The sequence below is a fragment of the Xiphophorus maculatus genome, chromosome 24, assembly GCF_002775205.1.
Source record: "Xiphophorus maculatus strain JP 163 A chromosome 24, X_maculatus-5.0-male, whole genome shotgun sequence".
NCBI classification, from domain to species: Eukaryota; Metazoa; Chordata; class Actinopteri; order Cyprinodontiformes; family Poeciliidae; genus Xiphophorus; species Xiphophorus maculatus.
In genome coordinates, this window is record NC_036466.1 from 5,033,449 (window position 1) to 5,056,744 (window position 23,296).

Genomic DNA, 23,296 nt, shown 5'->3' on the forward strand with positions numbered 1-23,296 from the left:
TACCTAACACTAAAAGGGGGCATGAAGCTCTGGGTTGTATTTATTTTTTCTCCCTGGGAACCCAGTGTTTAGAAATGCTACTATAAACAGCAATGATGAATTAGGCAGATGATTTATATACACATATATAATTGCTGATTGCATACATCTTAAACACATTAATAATAATAAATTAGGAATGTCAGCTTGTTACGACTAAAATATTTAACAAGAAATTCATAGTGCTTGTGAACTACAAAATCTGATAAGCAGGGTTGACTTGTAATATTCCTTACTGTTATATATGTTTTAGATTATTTTGTTGTTCTTTTAACTGTGATATAGACAAACTATAATACTATTTTTACTGTACAGTTTGGCAGTTTCTCATTGAATTGTTCTTTTCCCTACTCTTCATCAGTCCATTGCTTGGCTATTCCAGATAAAAAAAATTTTAATGTGTCTCTTGAGCTGAAATCTGCCCTATGAGTTAATGAGGAAGAGAAAAACAACCCAAAACGCAAACAATAAAGAATGGTAATCCATAACCTATTTCTTTTAAAAATACCAAGGATAAACGTTTGACAGAGCATAATATGTTAGCTCCAAAGAGCTTTTAGCTGAAAACTTGGCGTACACATGATGATGAATAGTACTGATGGTTTGGACATTGTCTGATTAAGAATGTAGGTTCAAAGATCAGGGGTCTCGTTTTAAAATGTGGCAGGACAAAACAGGAACTGAAACTGCCATATGTCATTTTCTGTGCAAAAGTTGTGCTCTTTAAAAAATCAAACTTAAGGGGAGAATGTGCAGATCTTCACACAAACTAAGGATGAAACTGGTGATGAAGATGGTGAGGTGGGAAATTTTAGCAATTGTAGAAAAAAAAGCCTAACTGTCTGGTTTAGCAGTTCTAGTTCTAGTGCTAGTGCTTGAATTGAAGTAATTGCAATAGAGATAATTAAACTTTAGTCTTGTGTAAAACGTCTTTGCTGCAAGGAAGTTGAACAGAAGTGGAAGTTGATCTTTTTCAAAAATAAAATACTCCATACACTGCCGTTAAAACGAGAACAGTAGTAGACCAAAGTCACAGTCAGCCGCACAGAAGGGAGAGAAAAGCTGCATGCGTGTTGTGAGTTGTACGTTTGTCATTCTTGTCACAGCTGATGTATCCCTCCCACAACAGAAATGCTTCTGACACCAACATATCTGATAAATATAGTGGCAAGCTAGGCAACACATGACTTCTTCATCCTAGTGCAAAGCAGTGTAGGGAACAGACTGCAGGCAGACGCTATATATGATGGCTGGCTTCTTTATGAGTGAATGACTAACTTATTTTTGGAAATTCTAAGTACGGATGTACTCTTCCGCTATAACCTGCAGGGGAAAGTGGGTTACCCTCCTCCCCCATAGTTGTTCACTTCCAACCCCAAACGATCAGAGTATAGAAGAGGCACACTTTAATACCGCTCACTCCCATGTATGTTTAGCAGTGTATTATCATATCTGAGGAAGGCAATGCAAAATCATTAAGGCATGTGGTGTACTGCACAACTTGGCACTGAGCCATGGCATCCATCTCCTTTTGTGGCTTCCTTCGTCCTCAGAATGACAACCCTCACCCACAACCTTGAGTAACAAGGCTGTCAGTTTCAGTGAGGCACCAGATGTCACTAGAGAGCCATGAATGAAGAATATCTCATTCATTGCCTTCAATGACACTTCATTTAGCCACCAATAGTGAGAAGTCCTGATTTTGTCTCTGTTGTGGTCGTAGTCTGAATGGTTTAAAGAGCTGCTTTCAGTGCCGCTCCATCTTAGCCTTAACTGATATAAACATGCAGTAAAAAAAAATCGATTTTCGATAAGTGTTTTGCACCAAACAGTTAATAATAATAAACAAGTTTTCACTGAGGCTCTGTAAGAGCCATATGAATGAAATAAGTAATTATTGATATGACAGGAGCAGGAGGCTTTGACACTTAGGTGTGTCAACGTGGGAGTAACGTCACCAGGTATGAATGGGAAGGATACTGACCTGCTGGCTTTGTGTGTATTAGGAAGCGGTGAGCGGGGCCGTCAGTCCTTGCAAAGTTTGGAGCCTGATCATCAAAATGGAATAAATGGATAATTGTGACAGAACAAAGAAATGGTTTGGAGTTGATTGATACACGGACAGATGAGATTCCCCGAGATAACCCAGTGCGGCCCTTTACCATCATTAGTTTGTCGTGTTTTTAATAATAAAAACTTGTTAATAATAAAAACTGTTTGGTGCAAAACACTGATTGAAAATCGATTTATTTTTTACTCCATGTTTATGTCTGTTAAGGCTAAGATGGAACTGAAAGCAGCTCTTTAAACCACTCAGATATGAACACAACAGAGACACAATCAAAACTGTCAGATGATTTATTACCCATAATAATAACTCAGAAATAGTCCAAATTATAGTGTATTTTTATTTCTTTCCTACTTACGGAAGGTTTCTGTTTATATCGTAGGTTTGTGGTGCCTTTCTATCCTAAAGAAAGACATAAAACTTCAGATATTTCACAAAAAGATATTAACATTTATGGAAAAACCTCACATAACCTTATATTAAAGCATAAAGTACGGCGCCCACCATAAGAAAGGCTTGCAGTGTTCAGTTATGCTGCATAACTGACCAGTACAGTATTGCGAGGGAACGCAAAAGAAAAGAATTCCCCATGTCCCCTAAGGCTCCGTACTAAGTGACTGTAGTAGCGTCGGAAAAATCCCCAAACACTTTAATCGCCGATCGACTATTGTTATTATTATTATTATTATTTTAAACTGCCGAAGTTTTGGAACGAGTTAGATACTTTAGCAGACATTAAAATCCCATCGTTAACGAGGTAAGATGTTAAAAGTTTTTAAAAATCTATCAAGCTATAGCTAAAGAAACCTGTGTATTTTATTACTATTTAGTTTATTAGTTAATTTATTTAAAATCATAAGCGATTTTGTTTGAAAAGGCTTGCTTTCAAAGTACACTTCTACATCAGATGAATAGAGAAGCTGTTTACTGACTGTCCATCTCAATATCCCTAGCAAGTGTTTATTGTTTTATAATAATAAAGCATAAAGTTTATTCAATGGCACAGGTATCACAGGGTGCAGGAGCCCTGTCATGATCACAGGGCTCACAGGGCTCCTAAAACAGATAATCATCATTGATACATTTTTGTTTAATTATGCTTACCTACATTGTACAATTTACATCTCAGGAACCCCTGCAGCATCCTCAAGTTCCTCTGCATCACCTGCAGCTTCACACACTGCACTGCACCTGCTCCACCTTCATCATTCTCTGCAGCCTCAGCAGGACATCCTCCAGCTGCTTTTGGCGACCAGCAAGCTGCTCCACTGCTCCCCAGCTACGACCGAGATGTGAAACAATGGCACTGCTCTCACCAGCAAAGGATTTGGATGAAAACAGAGATGGTATGTCTGGATCTGTGGCATGACATGGTTACGTTTACAGTATCATACGATTTTTACTGGACTGTGGTAGAAAACATTGGCCAAGATAAAACAAGGAACGAAATAAGCTCGCCGTCGGGAAATCAAACACCTGTCTCCAGTGTGACAAGCGGGGATACTTACCACTATTCTATCGAGGACTTGTTGTCTTCTGGCCCCACCTATTTTTGGCTTTTCATCAATTTCCACAGAAGCTACATTTAAACTATCATCCGATTATTACAGTACCGCAGTGGAAAACGTCACCAAGAAACAAAGCCAGGTCCCCGTCAGGGAATCGAACCCCGGTCTCCTGCATAACAAGCGGCGATACTTACCACTATACTAACGAGGACTTGTTGTCTTTTGGCCCGACCTATTTTTAGCGTTTCATCAATTTCCACGGAAGTTATGTTTACAATATCATACGATTATTACTGGACTTTGGAAGAAAACATTGGCCAAGAAAAAACAAGCTTCCAGTCGGGGAATCGAACCCTAGTCTACCACGTGACAAGCGTGGATACTTGCCACTATACTAACGAGGACTTGTTGGCTGTTGGCATGACCTATTATTGGTGTTTCATCAATTTCCACAGAAGTTACGTTTAAACATTGATACAATTATTACAGTACCGCAGTGGAAAACGTCATCCAAGGAACAAAGCAAGCTCCCCGTCAGGAAATCGAACCCCGGTCTCCCGCGTGACAAGCGGAGATACTTACCACTATACTAACGAGGACTTGTTGACTGCTGGCTCCACCTATTTTAGACATTTAATCAATTTCCACAGAAGTTATGTTTAAAATGTGATAGGATAATGACTGGACTGTGGTAGAAACATTGGCCAAGATCAAACAACCTCCCCGTCGGGGAATCGAACCCCGGTCTCCCGCGTGACAAGCGGGGATACTTACCACTATACTAACGAGGACTTGTTGTCTTTTGGCCCCACCTATTTTTGGCTTTTCATCAATTTCCACAAAAGGTACATTTAAACAATGATACAATTATTACAGTACCACAGTGGAAAACGTCATCCAAGAAACAAAGCAAGCTCCCCATCAGGGAATCGAACACCGGTCTCCCGCGTGACAAGCGGGGATACTTTCCACTATACTAACGAGGACTTGTTGTTGCTCTGCCTAAACCTATTTTTGGCTTTTCATCAATTTCCACAGTAGCTACATTTAAACTGTATTACGATTATGACTGGATTGTGGTAGAAAACACTGGCCAAGATCAAACAACCTCCCCGTCAGGGAATCGAACCCTGGTCTACCGCGTGACAAGCGGGGATACTTACCACTATACTAACGAGGACTTGTTGCTGCTCTGCCTAAACCTATTTTTGACATTTCATCAATTTCCACAGAAGTTACTTTTAAACTGTGATAGGGTAATGACTGGATGGTGGTAGAAAACACTGGCCAAGATCAAACAACCTCCCCGTCAGGGAATCGAACCCTGGTCTCCTACGTGACAAGCGAGGGTACTTACCACTATACTAACGAGGACTTGTTGACTGCTGGCCCCACATATTTTTGACAACTCATCAATTTCACAGAAGTTACGTTTAAATGACTGGACTGTGGTAGAAAACATTGGCCAAGATCAAACAACCTCCCCGTCGGGGAATCGAACCCCGGTCTCCCGCGTGACAAGCGGGGATACTTACCACTATACTAACGAGGACTTGTTGGCTTTTGGCCCCACCTATTTTTGGCTATTCATCATTTTATACAAAGTTTACATTTAAACCATCATATAATTATTACAGTACCACAGTGGAAAACGTCATCCAAGAAACAAAGCAAGCTCCCCGTCGGGGAATCGAACCCCGGTCTCCCGCGTGACAAGCGGGGATACTTACCACTATACTAACGAGGACTTGTTGTTGCTCTGCCTAAAGCTATTTTTGGCTTTTCATCAATTTCCACAGAAGTTACCTTTAAACTGTATTATGATTATGACTGGATTTACTACTATACTAAAGAGGACTTGTTGACTGCTGGCCCCACCTATTTTTGATATTTCATCAATTTCACAGAAGTTACGTTTAAATGACTGGACTGTGGTAGAAAACACTGGTCAAGATGAAACAACCTCCCCGTCAGGGAATCGAACCCTGGTCTCGCGCGTGACAAGCGGGGATACTTACCACTATACTAACGAGGACTTGTTGTCTTTTGGCCCCACCTATTTTTGGCTTTTCATCAATTTCCACAAAAGGTACATTTAAACAATGATACAATTATTACAGTACCACAGTGGAAAACGTCATCCAAGAAACAAAGCAAGCTCCCCATCAGGGAATCGAACACCGGTCTCCCGCGTGACAAGCGGGGATACTTTCCACCATACTAACGAGGACTTGTTGTTGCTCTGCCTAAACCTATTTTTGGCTTTTCATCAATTTCCACAGTAGCTACATTTAAACTGTATTACGATTATGACTGGATTGTGGTAGAAAACACTGGCCAAGATCAAACAACCTCCCCGTCAGGGAATCGAACCCTGGTCTACCGCGTGACAAGCGGGGATACTTACCACTATACTAACGAGGACTTGTTGCTGCTCTGCCTAAACCTATTTTTGACATTTCATCAATTTCCACAGAAGTTACTTTTAAACTGTGATAGGATAATGACTGGATGGTGGTAGAAAACATTGGCCAAGATCAAACAACCTCCCCGTCGGGGAATCGAACCCCGGACTCCCGCGTGACAAGCGGGGATACTTACCACTATACTAACGAGGACTTGTTGACTGCTGGTTCACCTATTTTTGACATTTCATCAATTTCCACAGAAGTTACGTTTAAATGACTGGACTGTGGTAGAAAACATTGGCCAAGATCAAACAACCTCCCCGTCGGGGAATCGAATCCCAGTCTCCCGCGTGACAAGCGGGGATACTTACCACTATACTAACGAGGACTTGTTGTCTTTTGGCCCCACCTATTTTTGGCTTTTCATCAATTTCCACAAAAGGTACATTTAAACAATGATACAATTATTACAGTACCACAGTGGAAAACGTTATCCAAGAAACAAAGCAAGCTCCCCATCAGGGAATCGAACACCGGTCTCCCGCGTGACAAGCGGGGATACTTTCCACCATACTAACGAGGACTTGTTGTTGCTCTGCCTAAACCTATTTTTGGCTTTTCATCAATTTCCACAGTAGCTACATTTAAACTGTATTACGATTATGACTGGATTGTGGTAGAAAACACTGGCCAAGATCAAACAACCTCCCCGTCGGGGAATCGAACCCTGGTCTACCGGGTGACAAGCGGGGATACTTACCACTATACTAACGAGGACTTGTTGCTGCTCTGCCTAAACCTATTTTTGACATTTCATCAATTTCCACAGAAGTTACTTTTAAACTGTGATAGGATAATGACTGGATGGTGGTAGAAAACATTGGCCAAGATCAAACAACCTCCCCGTCGGGGAATCGAACCCCGGTCTCCCGCGTGACAAGCGGGGATACTTACCACTGTACTAACGAGGACTTGTTGGCTTTTGGACCCACCTATTTTTGGCTATTCATCAATTTATACAAAGTTTACATTTAAACCATCATATAATTATTACAGTACCACAGTGGAAAACGTCATCCAAGAAACAAAGCAAGCTCCCCGTCAGGGAATCGAACCCCGGTCTCCCGCGTGACAAGCGGGGATACTTACCACTATACTAACGAGGACCTGTTGACTGCTGGCTCCACCTATTTTAGACATTTAATCAATTTCCACAGAAGTTATGTTTAAAATGTGATAGGATAATGACTGGACTGTGGTAGAAACATTGGCCAAGATCAAACAACCTCCCCGTCAGGGAATCGAACCCCGCTCTCCTGCATGACAAGGGGGGGTACTTGCCACTATACTAACGAGGACTTGTTGTTGTGCTGCCTAAACCTATTTTTGTCTTTTCATCAATTTACACAGAAGTTATGTTTAAAGTGTATTACGATTATGACTGAATTGTGGTAGAAAACATTGGTCAAGATGAAACAAACTCCCCGTCAGGGAATCGAACCCTGGTCTCCTACGTGACAAGCGAGGGTACTTACTACTATACTAACGAGGACTTGTTGACTGCTGGCCCCACCTATTTTTGATATTTCATCAATTTCACAGAAGTTACGTTTAAATGACTGGACTGTGGTAGAAAACACTGGTCAAGATGAAACAACCTCCCCGTCAGGGAATCGAACCCTGGTCTCCCGCGTGACAAGCGGGGATACTTACCACTATACTAACGAGGACTTGTTGTCTTTTGGCCCCACCTATTTTTGGCTTTTCATCAATTTCCACAAAAGGTACATTTAAACAATGATACAATTATTACAGTACCACAGTGGAAAACGTCATCCAAGAAACAAAGCAAGCTCCCCATCAGGGAATCGAACACCGGTCTCCCGCGTGACAAGCGGGGATACTTTCCACCATACTAACGAGGACTTGTTGTTGCTCTGCCTAAACCTATTTTTGGCTTTTCATCAATTTCCACAGTAGCTACATTTAAACTGTATTACGATTATGACTGGATTGTGGTAGAAAACACTGGCCAAGATCAAACAACCTCCCCGTCAGGGAATCGAACCCTGGTCTACCGCGTGACAAGCGGGGATACTTACCACTATACTAACGAGGACTTGTTGCTGCTCTGTCTAAACCTATTTTTGACATTTCATCAATTTCCACAGAAGTTACTTTTAAACTGTGATAGGATAATGACTGGATGGTGGTAGAAAACATTGGCCAAGATCAAACAACCTCCCCGTCGGGGAATCGAACCCCGGACTCCCGCGTGACAAGCGGGGATACTTACCACTATACTAACGAGGACTTGTTGACTGCTGGTTCACCTATTTTTGACATTTCATCAATTTCCACAGAAGTTACGTTAACACCGTGATAGGATAATGACTGGACTGTGGTAGAAAACATTGGCCAAGATCAAACAACCTCCCCGTCGGGGAATCGAACCCCGGTCTCCCGCGTGACAAGCGGCGATACTTACCACTATACTAACGAGGACTTGTTGTCTTTTGGCCCCACCTATTTTTGGCTTTTCATCAATTTCCACAAAAGGTACATTTAAACAATGATACAATTATTACAGTACCACAGTGGAAAACGTCATCCAATAAACAAAGCAAGCTCCCCATCAGGGAATCGAACACCGGTCTCCCGCGTGACAAGCGGGGATACTTTCCACTATACTAACGAGGACTTGTTGTTGCTCTGCCTAAACCTATTTTTGGCTTTTCATCAATTTCCACAGTAGCTACATTTAAACTGTATTACGATTATGACTGGATTGTGGTAGAAAACACTGGCCAAGATCAAACAACCTCCCCGTCAGGGAATCGAACCCTGGTCTACCGCGTGACAAGCGGGGATACTTACCACTATACTAACGAGAACTTGTTGCTGCTCTGCCTAAACCTATTTTTGACATTTCATCAATTTCCACAGAAGTTACTTTTAAACTGTGATAGGATAATGACTGGATGGTGGTAGAAAACATTGGCAAAGATCAAACAACCTCCCCGTCGGGGAATCGAACCCCGGTCTCCCGCGTGACAAGCGGGGATACTTACCACTATACTAACGAGGACTTGTTGACTGCTGGTTCACCTATTTTTGACATTTCATCAATTTCCACAGAAGTTACGTTTAAATGACTGGACTGTGGTAGAAAACATTGGCCAAGATCAAACAACCTCCCTGTCGGGGAATCGAACCCCAGTCTCCCGCGTGACAAGCGGGGATACTTAACACTATACTAACGAGGACTTGTTGTTGCTCTTCCTAAACCTATTTTTGTCTTTTCATCAATTTCCACAGAAGGTACGTTTAAAGTGTATTACGATTATGACTGGATTGTGGTAGAAAACATTGGCCAAGATATAACAACATCGCGGTCGGGGAATCGAACCCCGGTCTCCTGCGTGACAAGCAGGGATTCTTACCACTATACTAATGAGGACTTGTTGTCTTTTGGCCCCACCTATTTTTGGCTTTTCATCAATTTCCACAACAGCTACATTTAAAACATCATACAATTATTACAGTACCACAGTGGAAAACGTCATCCAAGAAACAAAGCAAGCTCCCCATCGGGGAATCGAACCCTGGTCTCCTACGTGACAAGCGAGGGTACTTACCATTATACTAACGAGGACTTGCTGACTGCTGGCCCCACCTATTTTTGATATTTCATCAATTTCACAGAAGTTACGTTTAAATGACTGGACTGTGGTAGAAAACACTGGCCAAGATCAAACAACCTCCCCGTCAGGGAATCGAACCCTGGTCTCCCGCGTGACAAGCGGGGATACTTACCACTATACTAACGAGGACTTGTTGACTGCTGGTTCACCTATTTTTGACATTTCATCAATTTCCACAGAAGTTACGTTAACAACGTGATAGGATAATGACTGGACTGTGGTAGAAAACATTGGCCAAGATCAAACAACCTCCCCGTCGGGGAATCGAACCCCGGTCTCCCGCGTGACAAGCGGGGATACTTACCACTATACTAACAAGGACTTGTTGTCTTTTGGCCCCACCTATTTTTGGCTTTTCATCAATTTCCACAAAAGGTACATTTAAACAATGATACAATTATTACAGTACCACAGTGGAAAACGTCATCCAAGAAACAAAGCAAGCTCCCCATCAGGGAATCGAACACCGGTCTCCCGCGTGACAAGCGGGGATACTTTCCACTATACTAACGAGGACTTGTTGTTGCTCTGCCTAAACCTATTTTTGGCTTTTCATCAATTTCCACAGTAGCTACATTTAAACTGTATTACGATTATGACTGGATTGTGGTAGAAAACACTGGCCAAGATCAAACAACCTCCCCGTCAGGGAATCGAACCCTGGTCTACCGCGTGACAAGCGGGGATACTTACCACTATACTAACGAGAACTTGTTGCTGCTCTGCCTAAACCTATTTTTGACATTTCATCAATTTCCACAGAAGTTACTTTTAAACTGTGATAGGATAATGACTGGATGGTGGTAGAAAACATTGGCCAAGATCAAACAACCTCCCCGTCGGGGAATCGAACCCCGGTCTCCCGCGTGACAAGCGGGGATACTTACCACTATACTAACGAGGACTTGTTGACTGCTGGTTCACCTATTTTTGACATTTCATCAATTTCCACAGAAGTTACGTTTAAATGACTGGACTGTGGTAGAAAACATTGGCCAAGATCAAACAACCTCCCTGTCGGGGAATCGAACCCCAGTCTCCCGCGTGACAAGCGGGGATACTTAACACTATACTAACGAGGACTTGTTGTTGCTCTTCCTAAACCTATTTTTGTCTTTTCATCAATTTCCACAGAAGGTACGTTTAAAGTGTATTACGATTATGACTGGATTGTGGTAGAAAACATTGGCCAAGATATAACAACATCGCGGTCGGGGAATCGAACCCCGGTCTCCTGCGTGACAAGCAGGGATTCTTACCACTATACTAATGAGGACTTGTTGTCTTTTGGCCCCACCTATTTTTGGCTTTTCATCAATTTCCACAACAGCTACATTTAAAACATCATACAATTATTACAGTACCACAGTGGAAAACGTCATCCAAGAAACAAAGCAAGCTCCCCATCGGGGAATCGAACCCTGGTCTCCTACGTGACAAGCGAGGGTACTTACCATTATACTAACGAGGACTTGCTGACTGCTGGCCCCACCTATTTTTGATATTTCATCAATTTCACAGAAGTTACGTTTAAATGACTGGACTGTGGTAGAAAACACTGGTCAAGATGAAACAACCTCCCCGTCAGGGAATCGAACCCTGGTCTCCCGCGTGACAAGCGGGGATACTTACCACTATACTAACGAGGACTTGTTGACTGCTGGTTCACCTATTTTTGACATTTCATCAATTTCCACAGAAGTTACGTTAACACCGTGATAGGATAATGACTGGACTGTGGTAGAAAACATTGGCCAAGATCAAACAACCTCCCCGTCGGGGAATCGAACCCCGGTCTCCCGCGTGACAAGCGGGGATACTTACCACTATACTAACGAGGACTTGTTGTCTTTTGGCCCCACCTATTTTTGGCTTTTCATCAATTTCCACAAAAGGTACATTTAAACAATGATACAATTATTACAGTACCACAGTGGAAAACGTCATCCAATAAACAAAGCAACCTCCCCGTCAGGGAATCGAACCCTGGTCTACCGCGTGACAAGCGGGGATACTTACCACTATACTAACGAGAACTTGTTGCTGCTCTGCCTAAACCTATTTTTGACATTTCATCAATTTCCACAGAAGTTACTTTTAAACTGTGATAGGATAATGACTGGATGGTGGTAGAAAACATTGGCAAAGATCAAACAACCTCCCCGTCGGGGAATCGAACCCCGGTCTCCCGCGTGACAAGCGGGGATACTTACCACTATACTAACGAGGACTTGTTGACTGCTGGTTCACCTATTTTTGACATTTCATCAATTTCCACAGAAGTTACGTTTAAATGACTGGACTGTGGTAGAAAACATTGGCCAAGATCAAACAACCTCCCTGTCGGGGAATCGAACCCCAGTCTCCCGCGTGACAAGCGGGGATACTTAACACTATACTAACGAGGACTTGTTGTTGCTCTTCCTAAACCTATTTTTGTCTTTTCATCAATTTCCACAGAAGGTACGTTTAAAGTGTATTACGATTATGACTGGATTGTGGTAGAAAACATTGGCCAAGATATAACAACATCGCGGTCGGGGAATCGAACCCCGGTCTCCTGCGTGACAAGCAGGGATTCTTACCACTATACTAATGAGGACTTGTTGTCTTTTGGCCCCACCTATTTTTGGCTTTTCATCAATTTCCACAACAGCTACATTTAAAACATCATACAATTATTACAGTACCACAGTGGAAAACGTCATCCAAGAAACAAAGCAAGCTCCCCATCGGGGAATCGAACCCTGGTCTCCTACGTGACAAGCGAGGGTACTTACCATTATACTAACGAGGACTTGCTGACTGCTGGCCCCACCTATTTTTGATATTTCATCAATTTCACAGAAGTTACGTTTAAATGACTGGACTGTGGTAGAAAACACTGGCCAAGATCAAACAACCTCCCCGTCAGGGAATCGAACCCTGGTCTCCCGCGTGACAAGCGGGGATACTTACCACTATACTAACGAGGACTTGTTGACTGCTGGTTCACCTATTTTTGACATTTCATCAATTTCCACAGAAGTTACGTTAACAACGTGATAGGATAATGACTGGACTGTGGTAGAAAACATTGGCCAAGATCAAACAACCTCCCCGTCGGGGAATCGAACCCCGGTCTCCCGCGTGACAAGCGGGGATACTTACCACTATACTAACAAGGACTTGTTGTCTTTTGGCCCCACCTATTTTTGGCTTTTCATCAATTTCCACAAAAGGTACATTTAAACAATGATACAATTATTACAGTACCACAGTGGAAAACGTCATCCAAGAAACAAAGCAAGCTCCCCATCAGGGAATCGAACACCGGTCTCCCGCGTGACAAGCGGGGATACTTTCCACTATACTAACGAGGACTTGTTGTTGCTCTGCCTAAACCTATTTTTGGCTTTTCATCAATTTCCACAGTAGCTACATTTAAACTGTATTACGATTATGACTGGATTGTGGTAGAAAACACTGGCCAAGATCAAACAACCTCCCCGTCAGGGAATCGAACCCTGGTCTACCGCGTGACAAGCGGGGATACTTACCACTATACTAACGAGAACTTGTTGCTGCTCTGCCTAAACCTATTTTTGACATTTCATCAATTTCCACAGAAGTTACTTTTAAACTGTGATAGGATAATGACTGGATGGTGGTAGAAAACATTGGCCAAGATCAAACAACCTCCCCGTCGGGGAATCGAACCCCGGTCTCCCGCGTGACAAGCGGGGATACTTACCACTATACTAACGAGGACTTGTTGACTGCTGGTTCACCTATTTTTGACATTTCATCAATTTCCACAGAAGTTACGTTTAAATGACTGGACTGTGGTAGAAAACATTGGCCAAGATCAAACAACCTCCCTGTCGGGGAATCGAACCCCAGTCTCCCGCGTGACAAGCGGGGATACTTAACACTATACTAACGAGGACTTGTTGTTGCTCTTCCTAAACCTATTTTTGTCTTTTCATCAATTTCCACAGAAGGTACGTTTAAAGTGTATTACGATTATGACTGGATTGTGGTAGAAAACATTGGCCAAGATATAACAACATCGCGGTCGGGGAATCGAACCCCGGTCTCCTGCGTGACAAGCAGGGATTCTTACCACTATACTAATGAGGACTTGTTGTCTTTTGGCCCCACCTATTTTTGGCTTTTCATCAATTTCCACAACAGCTACATTTAAAACATCATACAATTATTACAGTACCACAGTGGAAAACGTCATCCAAGAAACAAAGCAAGCTCCCCATCGGGGAATCGAACCCTGGTCTCCTACGTGACAAGCGAGGGTACTTACCATTATACTAACGAGGACTTGCTGACTGCTGGCCCCACCTATTTTTGATATTTCATCAATTTCACAGAAGTTACGTTTAAATGACTGGACTGTGGTAGAAAACACTGGTCAAGATGAAACAACCTCCCCGTCAGGGAATCGAACCCTGGTCTCCCGCGTGACAAGCGGGGATACTTACCACTATACTAACGAGGACTTGTTGACTGCTGGTTCACCTATTTTTGACATTTCATCAATTTCCACAGAAGTTACGTTAACACCGTGATAGGATAATGACTGGACTGTGGTAGAAAACATTGGCCAAGATCAAACAACCTCCCCGTCGGGGAATCGAACCCCGGTCTCCCGCGTGACAAGCGGGGATACTTACCACTATACTAACGAGGACTTGTTGTCTTTTGGCCCCACCTATTTTTGGCTTTTCATCAATTTCCACAAAAGGTACATTTAAACAATGATACAATTATTACAGTACCACAGTGGAAAACGTCATCCAATAAACAAAGCAACCTCCCCGTCAGGGAATCGAACCCTGGTCTACCGCGTGACAAGCGGGGATACTTACCACTATACTAACGAGAACTTGTTGCTGCTCTGCCTAAACCTATTTTTGACATTTCATCAATTTCCACAGAAGTTACTTTTAAACTGTGATAGGATAATGACTGGATGGTGGTAGAAAACATTGGCCAAGATCAAACAACCTCCCCGTCGGGGAATCGAACCCCGGTCTCCCGCGTGACAAGCGGGGATACTTACCACTATACTAACGAGGACTTGTTGACTGCTGGTTCACCTATTTTTGACATTTCATCAATTTCCACAGAAGTTACGTTGAAATGACTGGACTGTGGTAGAAAACATTGGCCAAGATCAAACAACCTCCCTGTCGGGGAATCGAACCCCAGTCTCCCGCGTGACAAGCGGGGATACTTAACACTATACTAACGAGGACTTGTTGTTGCTCTTCCTAAACCTATTTTTGTCTTTTCATCAATTTCCACAGAAGGTACGTTTAAAGTGTATTACGATTATGACTGGATTGTGGTAGAAAACATTGGCCAAGATATAACAACATCGCGGTCGGGGAATCGAACCCCGGTCTCCTGCGTGACAAGCAGGGATTCTTACCACTATACTAATGAGGACTTGTTGTCTTTTGACCCCACCTATTTTTGGCTTTTCATCAATTTCCACAACAGCTACATTTAAAACATCATACAATTATTACAGTACCACAGTGGAAAACGTCATCCAAGAAACAAAGCAAGCTCCCCATCGGGGAATCGAACCCTGGTCTCCTACGTGACAAGCGAGGGTACTTACCATTATACTAACGAGGACTTGCTGACTGCTGGCCCCACCTATTTTTGATATTTCATCAATTTCACAGAAGTTACGTTTAAATGACTGGACTGTGGTAGAAAACACTGGCCAAGATCAAACAACCTCCCCGTCAGGGAATCGAACCCTGGTCTCCCGCGTGACAAGCGGGGATACTTACCACTATACTAACGAGGACTTGTTGACTGCTGGTTCACCTATTTTTGACATTTCATCAATTTCCACAGAAGTTACGTTAACAACGTGATAGGATAATGACTGGACTGTGGTAGAAAACATTGGCCAAGATCAAACAACCTCCCCGTCGGGGAATCGAACCCCGGTCTCCCGCGTGACAAGCGGGGATACTTACCACTATACTAACAAGGACTTGTTGTCTTTTGGCCCCACCTATTTTTGGCTTTTCATCAATTTCCACAAAAGGTACATTTAAACAATGATACAATTATTACAGTACCACAGTGGAAAACGTCATCCAAGAAACAAAGCAAGCTCCCCATCAGGGAATCGAACACCGGTCTCCCGCGTGACAAGCGGGGATACTTTCCACTATACTAACGAGGACTTGTTGTTGCTCTGCCTAAACCTATTTTTGGCTTTTCATCAATTTCCACAGTAGCTACATTTAAACTGTATTACGATTATGACTGGATTGTGGTAGAAAACACTGGCCAAGATCAAACAACCTCCCCGTCAGGGAATCGAACCCTGGTCTACCGCGTGACAAGCGGGGATACTTACCACTATACTAACGAGAACTTGTTGCTGCTCTGCCTAAACCTATTTTTGACATTTCATCAATTTCCACAGAAGTTACTTTTAAACTGTGATAGGATAATGACTGGATGGTGGTAGAAAACATTGGCCAAGATCAAACAACCTCCCCGTCGGGGAATCGAACCCCGGTCTCCCGCGTGACAAGCGGGGATACTTACCACTATACTAACGAGGACTTGTTGACTGCTGGTTCACCTATTTTTGACATTTCATCAATTTCCACAGAAGTTACGTTGAAATGACTGGACTGTGGTAGAAAACATTGGCCAAGATCAAACAACCTCCCTGTCGGGGAATCGAACCCCAGTCTCCCGCGTGACAAGCGGGGATACTTAACACTATACTAACGAGGACTTGTTGTTGCTCTTCCTAAACCTATTTTTGTCTTTTCATCAATTTCCACAGAAGGTACGTTTAAAGTGTATTACGATTATGACTGGATTGTGGTAGAAAACATTGGCCAAGATATAACAACATCGCGGTCGGGGAATCGAACCCCGGTCTCCTGCGTGACAAGCAGGGATTCTTACCACTATACTAATGAGGACTTGTTGTCTTTTGACCCCACCTATTTTTGGCTTTTCATCAATTTCCACAACAGCTACATTTAAAACATCATACAATTATTACAGTACCACAGTGGAAAACGTCATCCAAGAAACAAAGCAAGCTCCCCATCGGGGAATCGAACCCTGGTCTCCTACGTGACAAGCGAGGGTACTTACCATTATACTAACGAGGACTTGCTGACTGCTGGCCCCACCTATTTTTGATATTTCATCAATTTCACAGAAGTTACGTTTAAATGACTGGACTGTGGTAGAAAACTCTGGCCAAGATCAAACAACCTCCCCGTCAGGGAATCGAACCCTGGTCTCCCGCGTGACAAGCGGGGATACTTACCACTATACTAACGAGGACTTGTTGACTGCTGGTTCACCTATTTTTGACATTTCATCAATTTCCACAGAAGTTACGTTAACAACGTGATAGGATAATGACTGGACTGTGGTAGAAAACATTGGCCAAGATCAAACAACCTCCCCGTCGGGGAATCGAACCCCGGTCTCCCGCGTGACAAGCGGGGATACTTACCACTATACTAACAAGGACTTGTTGTCTTTTGGCCCCACCTATTTTTGGCTTTTCATCAATTTCCACAAAAGGTACATTTAAACAATGATACAATTATTACAGTACCACAGTGGAAAACGTCATCCAAGAAACAAAGCAAGCTCCCCATCAGGGAATCGAACACCGGTCTCCCGCGTGACAAGCGGGGATACTTTCCACTATACTAACGAGGACTTGTTGTTGCTCTGCCTAAACCTATTTTTGGCTTTTCATCAATTTCCACAGTAGCTACATTTAAACTGTATTACGATTATGACTGGATTGTGGTAGAAAACACTGGCCAAGATCAAACAACCTCCCCGTCAGGGAATCGAACCCTGGTCTACCGCGTGACAAGCGGGGATACTTACCACTATACTAACGAGAACTTGTTGCTGCTCTGCCTAAACCTATTTTTGACATTTCATCAATTTCCACAGAAGTTACTTTTAAACTGTGATAGGATAATGACTGGATGGTGGTAGAAAACATTGGCCAAGATCAAACAACCTCCCCGTCGGGGAATCGAACCCCGGTCTCCCGCGTGACAAGCGGGGATACTTACCACTATACTAACGAGGACTTGTTGACTGCTGGTTCACCTATTTTTGACATTTCATCAATTTCCACAGAAGTTACGTTGAAATGACTGGACTGTGGTAGAAAACATTGGCCAAGATCAAACAACCTCCCTGTCGGGGAATCGAACCCCAGTCTCCCGCGTGACAAGCGGGGATACTTAACACTATACTAACGAGGACTTGTTGTAGCTCTTCCTAAACCTATTTTTGTCTTTTCATCAATTTCCACAGAAGGTACGTTTAAAGTGTATTACGATTATGACTGGATTGTGGTAGAAAACATTGGCCAAGATATAACAACATCGCGGTCGGGGAATCGAACCCCGGTCTCCTGCGTGACAAGCAGGGATTCTTACCACTATACTAATGAGGACTTGTTGTCTTTTGGCCCCACCTATTTTTGGCTTTTCATCAATTTCCACAACAGCTACATTTAAAACATCATACAATTATTACAGTACCACAGTGGAAAACGTCATCCAAGAAACAAAGCAAGCTCCCCATCGGGGAATCGAACCCTGGTCTCCTACGTGACAAGCGAGGGTACTTACCATTATACTAACGAGGACTTGCTGACTGCTGGCCCCACCTATTTTTGATATTTCATCAATTTCACAGAAGTTACGTTTAAATGACTGGACTGTGGTAGAAAACACTGGTCAAGATGAAACAACCTCCCCGTCAGGGAATCGAACCCTGGTCTCCCGCGTGACAAGCGGGGATACTTACCACTATACTAACGAGGACTTGTTGTCTTTTGGCCCCACCTATTTTTGGCTTTTCATCAATTTCCACAAAAGGTACATTTAAACAATGATACAATTATTACAGTACCACAGTGGAAAACGTCATCCAATAAACAAAGCAAGCTCCCCATCAGGGAATCGAACACCGGTCTCCCGCGTGACAAGCGGGGATACTTTCCACTATACTAACGAGGACTTGTTGTTGCTCTGCCTAAACCTATTTTTGGCTTTTCATCAATTTCCACAGTAGCTGCATTTAAACTGTATTACGATTATGACTGGATTGTGGTAGAAAACACTGGCCAAGATCAAACAACCTCCCCGTCAGGGAATCGAACCCTGGTCTACCTCGTGACAAGCGGGGATACTTACCACTATACTAACGAGGACTTGTTGCTGCTCTGCCTAAACCTATTTTTGACATTTCATCAATTTCCACAGAAGTTACTTTTAAACTGTGATAGGATAATGACTGGATGGTGGTAGAAAACATTGGCCAAGATCAAACAACCTCCCCGTCAGGGAATCGAACCCCAGTCTCCCGCGTGACAAGCGGGGATACTTACCACTATACTAACGAGGACTTGTTGACTGCTGGTTCACCTATTTTTGACATTTCATCAATTTCCACAGAAGTTACGTTTAAATGACTGGACTGTGGTAGAAAACATTGGCCAAGATCAAACAACCTCCCTGTCGGGGAATCGAACCCCAGTGTCCCGCGTGACAAGCGGGGATACTTACCACTATACTAACGAGGACTTGTTGTTGCTCTTCCTAAACCTATTTTTGTCTTTTCATCAATTTCCACAGAAGGTACGTTTAAACTGTATTACGATTATGACTGGATTGTGGTAGAAAACATTGGCCAAGATATAACAACATCGCGGTCGGGGAATCGAACCCCGGTCTCCTGCGTGACAAGCAGGGATTCTTACCACTATACTAATGAGGACTTGTTGTCTTTTGGCCCCACCTATTTTTGGCTTTTCATCAATTTCCACAACAGCTACATTTAAAACATCATACAATTATTACAGTACCACAGTGGAAAACGTCATCCAAGAAACAAAGCAAGCTCCCCATCGGGGAATCGAACCCTGGTCTCCTACGTGACAAGCGAGGGTACTTACCACTTTACTAACGAGGACTTGTTGACTGCTAGCCCCACCTATTTTTGATATTTCATCAATTTCACAGAAGTTACGTTTAAATGATTGGACTGTGGTTGAAAACACTGGCCAAGATGAAACAACCTCCCCTTCAGGGAATCGAACCCTGGTCTCCCGCGTGACAAGCGGGGATACTTACCACTATACTAACGAGGACTTGTTGACTGCCGGTTCACCTATTTTTGACATTTCATCAATTTCCACAGAAGTTACGTTAACACCATGATAGGATAATGACTGGACTGTGGTAGAAAACATTGGCCAAGATCAAACAACCTCCCCGTCGGGGAATCGAACCCCGGTCTCCCGCTTGACAAGCGGGGATACTTACCACTATACTAACGAGGACTTGTTGACTGCTGGTTCACCTATTTTTGACATTTCATCAATTTCCACAGAAGTTACGTTTAAATGACTGGACTGTGGTAGAAGACATTGGCCAAGATCAAACAACCTCCCTGTCGGGGAATCGAACCCCAGTCTCCCGCGTGACAAGCGGGGATACTTACCACTATACTAACGAGGACTTGTTGTTGCTCTTCCTAAACCTATTCTTGTCTTTTCATCAATTTCCACAGAAGGTACGTTTAAAGTGTATTACGATTATGACTGGATTGTGGTAGAAAACATTGGCCAAGATCAAACAACATCGCGGTCGGGGAATCGAAACCCGGTCTCCTGCGTGACAAGCAGGGATTCTTACCACTATACTAATGAGGACTTGTTGTCTTTTGGCCCCACCTATTTTTGGCTTTTCATCAATTTCCACAACAGCTACATTTAAAAATCATACAATTATTACAGTACCACAGTGGAAAACGTCATCCAAGAAACAAAGCAAGCTCCCCATCGGGGAATCGAACCCTGGTCTCCTACGTGACAAGCGAGGGTACTTACCACTATACTAACGAGGACTTGTTGACTGCTGGCCCCACATATTTTTGACAACTCATCAATTTCACAGAAGTTACGTTTAAATGACTGGACTGTGGTAGAAAACATTGGCCAAGATCAAACAACCTCCCCGTCGGGGAATCGAACCCCGGTCTCACGCGTGACAAGCGGGGATACTTACCACTATACTAACGAGGACTTGATGGCTTTTGGCCCCACCTATTTTTGGCTATTCATCAAATTATACAAAGTTTACATTTAAACCATCATATAATTATTACAGTACCACAGTGGAAAACGTCATCCAAGAAACAAAGCAAGCTCCCCGTCGGGGAAACGAACCCCGGTCTCCCGCGTGACAAGCGGGGATACTTACCACTATACTAACGAGGACTTGTTGCTCTGCCTAAAGCTATTTTTGGCTTTTCATCAATTTCCACAGAAGTTACCTTTAAACTGTATTATGATTATGACTGGATTGTGGTAGAAAACATTGGTCAAGATGAAACAACCTCCCCGTCAGGGAATCGAACCCTGGTCTCCCACGTGACAAGCAGGGATACTTACCACTATACTAACGAGAATTTCTTGACTTTTGGCCCCACCTATTTTTGGCTTTTCATCAATTTCCACAGAAGTTACTTTTAAACTGTGATAGGATAATGACTGGACTGTGGTAGAAAACATTGGCCAAGATCAAACAACTTCCCCGTCGGGGAATCCAACCCCGGTCTCCCACGTGACAAGCGGGGATACTTACCACTATACTAACGAGGACTTGTTGTCTTTTGGCCCCACCTATTTTTGGCTTTTCATCAATTTCCACAACAGCTACATTTAAAACATCATGCAATTATTACAGTACCACAGTGGAAAACGTCATCCAAGAAACAAAGCAAGCTCCCCATCGGGGAATCGAACCCTGGTCTCCTACGTGACAAACGAGGGTACTTACCACTATACTAACGAGGACTTGTTGACTGCTGGCCCCACATATTTTTGACAACTCATCAATTTCACAGAAGTTACGTTTAAATGACTGGACTGTGGTAGAAAACATTGGCCAAGATCAAACAACCTCCCCGTCGGGGAATCGAACCCCGGTCTCCCGCGTGACAAGCGGGGATACTTACCACTATACTAACGAGGACTTGTTGGCTTTTGGCCCCACCTATTTTTGGCTATTCATCAATTTATACAAAGTTTACATTTAAACCATAATATAATTATTACAGTACCACAGTGGAAAACGTCATCCAAGAAACAAAGCAAGCTCCCCGTCGGGGAATCGAACCCCGGTCTCCCGCGTGACAAGCGGGGATACTTACCACTATACTAACGAGGACTTGTTGGTGCTCTGCCTAAACCTATTTTTGGCTTTTCATCAATTTCCACAGTAGCTACATTTAAACTGTATTACGATTATGACTGGATTGTGGTAGAAAACACTGGCCAAGATCAAACAACCTCTCCGTCAGGGAATCGAACCCTGGTCTACCGCGTGACAAGCGGGGATACTTACCACTATACTAACGAGGACTTGTTGCTGCTCTGCCTAAACCTATTTTTGACATTTCATCAATTTCCACAGAAGTTACTTTTAAACTGTGATAGGATAATGACTGGACTGTGGTAGAAAACATTGGCCAAGATCAAACAACCTCCCCGTCGGGGAATCGAACCCCGGTCTCCCGCGTGACAAGCGGGGATACTTACCACTATACTAACGAGGACTTGTTGACTGCTGGTTCACCTATTTTTGACATTTCATCAATTTCCACAGAAGTTACGTTTAAATGACTGGACTGTGGTAGAAAACATTGGCCAAGATCAAACAACCTCCCTGTCGGGGAATCGAACCCCAGTCTCCTGCGTGACAAGCGGGGATACTTACCACTATACTAACGAGGACTTGTTGTTGCTCTTCCTAAACCTATTTTTGTCTTTTCATCAATTTCCACAGTAGCTACATTTAAACTGTATTACGATTATGACTGGATTGTGGTAGAAAACACTGGCCAAGATCAAACAACCTCTCCGTCAGGGAATCGAACCCTGGTCTACCGCGTGACAAGCGGGGATACTTACCACTATACTAACGAGGACTTGTTGCTGCTCTGCCTAAACCTATTTTTGACATTTCATCAATTTCCACAGAAGTTACTTTTAAACTGTGATAGGATAATGACTGGACTGTGGTAGAAAACATTGGCCAAGATCAAACAACCTCCCCGTCGGGGAATCGAACCCCGGTCTCCCGCGTGACAAGCGGGGATACTTACCACTATACTAACGAGGACTTGTTGACTGCTGGTTCACCTATTTTTGACATTTCATCAATTTCCACAGAAGTTACGTTTAAATGACTGGACTGTGGTAGAAAACATTGGCCAAGATCTAACAACATTGCGGTCGGGGAATCGAACCCCGGTCTCCCGCGCGACAAGCGGGGATTCTTACCACTATACTAACGAGGACTTGTTGTCTTTTGGCCCCACCTATTTTTGGCTTTTCATCAATTTCCACAACAGCTACATTTAAAACATCATGCAATTATTACAGTACCACAGTGGAAAACGTCATCCAAGAAACAAAGCAAGCTCCCCATCGGGGAATCGAACCCTGGTCTCCTACGTGACAAA

General features: G+C 43.2%; 20 non-coding genes across 20 annotated transcripts; all 20 read right to left on the bottom strand.

Annotated features, from left to right (window-relative positions):
- Window positions 1–4,334: 4,334 nt before the first annotated feature.
- Window positions 4,335–4,406, bottom strand: trnad-guc. Its single transcript has one exon. It is a non-coding gene; the product is annotated as a tRNA-Asp (tRNA).
- A 689-nt stretch (window positions 4,407–5,095) lies between these two features.
- On the bottom strand, window positions 5,096–5,167 carry trnad-guc. The gene has a single exon. It is a non-coding gene; the product is annotated as a tRNA-Asp (tRNA).
- A 123-nt stretch (window positions 5,168–5,290) lies between these two features.
- Window positions 5,291–5,362, bottom strand: trnad-guc. The gene has a single exon. It is a non-coding gene; the product is annotated as a tRNA-Asp (tRNA).
- Window positions 5,363–6,161: 799 nt separating this feature from the next.
- trnad-guc lies at window positions 6,162–6,233 on the bottom strand. The gene has a single exon. It is a non-coding gene; the product is annotated as a tRNA-Asp (tRNA).
- A 689-nt stretch (window positions 6,234–6,922) lies between these two features.
- Window positions 6,923–6,994, bottom strand: trnad-guc. The gene has a single exon. It is a non-coding gene; the product is annotated as a tRNA-Asp (tRNA).
- A 1,270-nt stretch (window positions 6,995–8,264) lies between these two features.
- Window positions 8,265–8,336, bottom strand: trnad-guc. Its single transcript has one exon. It is a non-coding gene; the product is annotated as a tRNA-Asp (tRNA).
- A 703-nt stretch (window positions 8,337–9,039) lies between these two features.
- On the bottom strand, window positions 9,040–9,111 carry trnad-guc. Its single transcript has one exon. It is a non-coding gene; the product is annotated as a tRNA-Asp (tRNA).
- Window positions 9,112–10,559: 1,448 nt separating this feature from the next.
- trnad-guc lies at window positions 10,560–10,631 on the bottom strand. Its single transcript has one exon. It is a non-coding gene; the product is annotated as a tRNA-Asp (tRNA).
- Window positions 10,632–11,496: 865 nt separating this feature from the next.
- Window positions 11,497–11,568, bottom strand: trnad-guc. The gene has a single exon. It is a non-coding gene; the product is annotated as a tRNA-Asp (tRNA).
- Window positions 11,569–11,885: 317 nt separating this feature from the next.
- Window positions 11,886–11,957, bottom strand: trnad-guc. Its single transcript has one exon. It is a non-coding gene; the product is annotated as a tRNA-Asp (tRNA).
- Window positions 11,958–13,405: 1,448 nt separating this feature from the next.
- Window positions 13,406–13,477, bottom strand: trnad-guc. Its single transcript has one exon. It is a non-coding gene; the product is annotated as a tRNA-Asp (tRNA).
- An 865-nt stretch (window positions 13,478–14,342) lies between these two features.
- trnad-guc lies at window positions 14,343–14,414 on the bottom strand. Its single transcript has one exon. It is a non-coding gene; the product is annotated as a tRNA-Asp (tRNA).
- A 317-nt stretch (window positions 14,415–14,731) lies between these two features.
- Window positions 14,732–14,803, bottom strand: trnad-guc. Its single transcript has one exon. It is a non-coding gene; the product is annotated as a tRNA-Asp (tRNA).
- A 1,448-nt stretch (window positions 14,804–16,251) lies between these two features.
- On the bottom strand, window positions 16,252–16,323 carry trnad-guc. The gene has a single exon. It is a non-coding gene; the product is annotated as a tRNA-Asp (tRNA).
- Window positions 16,324–17,771: 1,448 nt separating this feature from the next.
- On the bottom strand, window positions 17,772–17,843 carry trnad-guc. Its single transcript has one exon. It is a non-coding gene; the product is annotated as a tRNA-Asp (tRNA).
- A 2,193-nt stretch (window positions 17,844–20,036) lies between these two features.
- On the bottom strand, window positions 20,037–20,108 carry trnad-guc. The gene has a single exon. It is a non-coding gene; the product is annotated as a tRNA-Asp (tRNA).
- Window positions 20,109–21,732: 1,624 nt separating this feature from the next.
- trnad-guc lies at window positions 21,733–21,804 on the bottom strand. The gene has a single exon. It is a non-coding gene; the product is annotated as a tRNA-Asp (tRNA).
- Window positions 21,805–21,927: 123 nt separating this feature from the next.
- trnad-guc lies at window positions 21,928–21,999 on the bottom strand. The gene has a single exon. It is a non-coding gene; the product is annotated as a tRNA-Asp (tRNA).
- A 316-nt stretch (window positions 22,000–22,315) lies between these two features.
- Window positions 22,316–22,387, bottom strand: trnad-guc. The gene has a single exon. It is a non-coding gene; the product is annotated as a tRNA-Asp (tRNA).
- A 494-nt stretch (window positions 22,388–22,881) lies between these two features.
- On the bottom strand, window positions 22,882–22,953 carry trnad-guc. The gene has a single exon. It is a non-coding gene; the product is annotated as a tRNA-Asp (tRNA).
- Window positions 22,954–23,296: the final 343 nt, after the last annotated feature.